The following is a 4,089-nucleotide window of genomic DNA, read 5'->3' on the forward strand; positions in this document are numbered from 1 at the left end:
CGAAGAACTAAAAACAAAGAGTTGCTCTCCGACTACCAGTAAAATGAATGTTTGAAAACTGGCCAGTGTACAGGGCAGAAGATTTCAAGTAGAAAATAAGAAAAGATGTAGAAGTGGAAGACATTGCCCCTTTGGGGCTAGAAAATACATCAAGTATTAGCTATCTATACTTCCTTATAGTCATGATGGATGTTTGTCATAAAATAGTCACGGGTGAATTGTCCCTAACCCCCAAAACAAAGTAAACCAATAAGAAGTAGTTTCTTGAATTTTATGGGGTCTGTCAGGTTTTTAAAAATATTGACTGTGACTAGAAAGGCTATTTTATTTTGATGTGTGTCTTACCTAGCATTTCATGTTTGGGAAGATAAAGCAGATTTGTCTATGCAGTTCCCAGAGAATTTTGAATGTAGGGAAACAAATAAATGGTGTCTGTGGGGGTATCCCTCCTCGTCTCCCCCCACGATCCAGTCTTCCAGCATCAGATCCAGTCACTCATCTCTTTAGTTCATTGCATTCATTCACTCTCCTCATAACACCATTATGATTCCAACAGCAAGCTTGGGGATGCCAGCAGAGTCCTCTCCTGAAGATGTCCCCTGAATAGAGAAGGTGGCAATTAAAGTGGTGCTGGCACCAGCTGCCACACTAGACACTGGACATGTTGTGCAGAGTGGGCAGGTGAGGGGAGTTGAGGGAGCCCATGATGCCGCCAGAGAGAGTGGGGCTCTTGGGCACGTGCACTTCCTTTTTCATTGTGGGGATGCAAGGGTCACCCAAACACAATTCTGATTTGTCTCTACCACAGCTTCTCATCTACAGAAAAGTTGGCAAGTGGGTAAAGAGCCCAGAGACAAACCACTGCCTGCTCAGGCGGGCATGCCTGGTGGTTGGTTGTAGGCCGCTGTCTTTAGTTAAGTCTCCCTTTAACTGGAATTCCCATCCCCCTCAATCACCAAGGCTTCTTCCCAGTGGTCTGGACCCAGAAATCTCCTATTCACGTCTCAGCTCCAAGGTCTGCTTCCTGCCATAACTGAGAGAGACTTGGCTGGAGGCTCCTTGGCTCCCCTGCCTCATCCACGCTTATCGTTACCCTGATACCTCAAATACTCTCTTACAGAGATGCTCATTTATGAGTCTGAAGCCCTGTCTAGACCAACCATTTTTTGATAAATTCTCAGTTATGCTCCATTGCATTTTTATCCCAGCTTGTATCCCAAACACTTTGCGCAGTGCTCAGCATCTAGTAAGGACTTTCTTCTCGTTTATGAAAAAGTGAATTCTGTAAAATGTCCCAGTAGTGGGGGGACTATAATATTTGCGCTTTCCTAGGCGAGGAAGAAAATCTTGAAAATTCCACAGGTTGCCCAGCCTGGTGGACATTCTTATAGCCTATACTGTGGAGGTCCTGGCTTCTACCCTGGACAATAGCTAAAGCCACTGATGACATGAGGTATTCAAAGGGATTCTCTCAGAGATCCCAAACCAAAGATACTGCAGCAAACATGTTGTCAGAAGGAAAAGGGGAGACTATTTTGCCTAGGTCAGTGTTAAGCATCTGTCTTAAAGGGTGAAACTCCCTTAAAGGGCTCCTGCCTAGAACAGACAGTAGGAAACTGTGGAGATGTTATTAGGAAAATGGACATTTCTTCAAAACTGCCAGAGCTGGCCTTTATGTCACAGCATCATTATTTGGCTTCATCTTTCTTATGAGTCTAAGATAGCAAATAAACTAATTTTTACCACCCACCCCGAGATACGTCCCCAGGGTCCAACAGAAATAACTGACTCATCCATACGTGGGATTACTTGCACTTCTCTCCACCAGGATAGGCCATCAAGGCATTTCCATTACGATAAACGTACCAGAAGAATGAAGAGAATTATAATTAACTCACCGGCTAGAGAATCATTCTGGCCATTGCGGCTTAGAGCGCAAGTTCATTCAAAGCATATTCTGGATAACATCTAGTAGACCCCATTCCAGTCCATGCTCTCATAAATCCTCAAAAATATGCTCCTTCCTATCTACTTCTTCACTAATTTGAATTGTGTCTGGATAAAAGCTTAAAAGGGCAAAGAGGCCCTAGAAACACCATGGTACTTTGGAGGATGTCTCTCTCTCAGGATAACTAGGGGGAAAGGTAAGAGTGAAGGTCTGACCGGGAGCTGAGGAAGGGGAGGAAGAGGCCAGTTTCTCCTGCCCTGAGTCCCCAGCCCTGGGAGTGCCCATCTATGAGCATTTTCAGCATCACTGATGCCTTGTCGTGGTTTTCCTACTAGACTGTAAAGGAGAGAGATAGACTTATGCATCTTTATAACCCACATGGCTCCCCCCACACAGTAGTAGGTGCCCAATTAACAGATAAGAATTAATTAATATCTCATCACCTGGACAATGAAGGTGCATATGGAACCGTGGAAGCTCTCCAATAAGGTTACAACGTAATCCATAATAGAGCTAAGTGTTTACTACAGCCCAGACCCAGGAATAAGATAAAGAAAATTCAGTCCAAGCCTTCCAGGAGCTCAGAAACTAGCACGGCAGTTAGCCAGGTAAACAGGTCACTTCAATATCATGCTATCAAGGCTAGAATACTAACAATACAATTTCAGAGAGTAGTTCATAGATGGGTGCTTACCATGTTTCTAGCACGTGCCTTATCTCCTGCAATTGTTGTCCCCATTTTAGAGTTCCCATAAACGAGATAATCTGGAACAGGCCTGAATGTGGCAGAGCTGGCAGGGAGCTTGCATCTAGGCCTGAGCCCTTCCTGCACTGTCCTGCCACAATGGAGGTGGCAGAGGCAGCCTGGAGGCACAGATGACACACATTTATTTCCTTCCCTACATGGTCGAGGGCACCAGGCACCATGTCAGACATTTAGTAGTTAATAACTATCTTCCACTGAATTTCACCAAATGTCCTCTCCGTTCTCTTTGTTCTGAACTCCCAGCCGTCCACACCACCCACGTTCATTCCTGTCTATGGGCCTTTCTCCTGGGTATGTCAGTAGCTCCATGACTTTATTTTCTAGATGATTTCTACCTCCAACTGGGCTGTAAAATCCTTGAGGGCAAGGATTTAGTTTACATTTCTATTTCTCCTTCAGCCCCTAGCACAGTGTTGACATATGGCAAGTATTCTATAGACTAGCTAATTGGCTGATGATTGCTGTATTTTTCTCATGGGAAATGTAAACCAAAAACCACTCCCATGTGTTTTAAGCGCTATTCACAAGAGTTAAGATACGCAAACAACCTACGTGTCCAGAGATAGACAGATGGATTTTTTAAAATGTGGTATGTACATACAGTGGAATATTATTCAGCCTTAAAACAGATGGAAATCCCACAATATGCAACCACATGGATGAACCCTGAGCACACGATGCCACCTGAAGTAAGGCAGTCACAGAAGGACTGACACTGTGACGCCACTTCCATGTGAGGTATCTAAGATAGTCAAGTTCATAAAAACAAAGAATAAAATGGAGATTACCAGGGGCTGGAGGTAGAGGGAAATGGGAATTGCTAACCGGGGGGTATAAAATTTCAGTAATGCAAGGTTAATGAGCTCTAGAGACGGGCTGTACAATACTCTACTGATAGATAGCAATACTGTATTGTACACCTAAAAATCTGAAGGGGTAGATCTCATGTTAAGAGTTCTTAACACACACACACACACACACACAATCCCTCATACCTTTAAATATTTTTTAAAAAAACTAAATTAGTTCAAACCAAACCAAATGAAAACTTACCTTAGCCCTAGTTCTTCTGCTAATTGCTGCTCAATTTCTTTGTTCTCCTCTGCAACTCAGAGGAGGCTTTTCCCCCAGGTTTACTGAGACATAATTGACATATAACACGTTAGTTGAGGGTATACAATATGATGATTTGATACATGTATATATTGTGAAATAATTACCACAATAAGCTTAGTTAACATCTATCACCTCACATAGTTACATTTTTTTTCTGGTGATGAAAACTTTTAAGATTTACTCTGTTAGCAACGTTCAAATATATGATACAGTATTAGCTATGGTTACTGTAGTGGCCATTATAGCTCCCAGAACTTAT

The 4,089-nt window shown here is 43.0% G+C and overlaps 1 long non-coding RNA gene across 1 annotated transcript in view; it reads right to left on the bottom strand.

Annotated features, from left to right (window-relative positions):
- The window catches only part of LOC109379141 (uncharacterized), a 34,121-nt gene that overhangs the window by 24,060 nt on the left and 5,972 nt on the right, over positions 1 to 4,089 (bottom strand). The window lies entirely within an intron of this gene.

The sequence above is a fragment of the Hipposideros armiger genome, unplaced genomic scaffold (genome assembly GCF_001890085.2).
Source record: "Hipposideros armiger isolate ML-2016 unplaced genomic scaffold, ASM189008v1 scaffold_22, whole genome shotgun sequence".
Taxonomy (NCBI): Eukaryota; Metazoa; Chordata; class Mammalia; order Chiroptera; family Hipposideridae; genus Hipposideros; species Hipposideros armiger.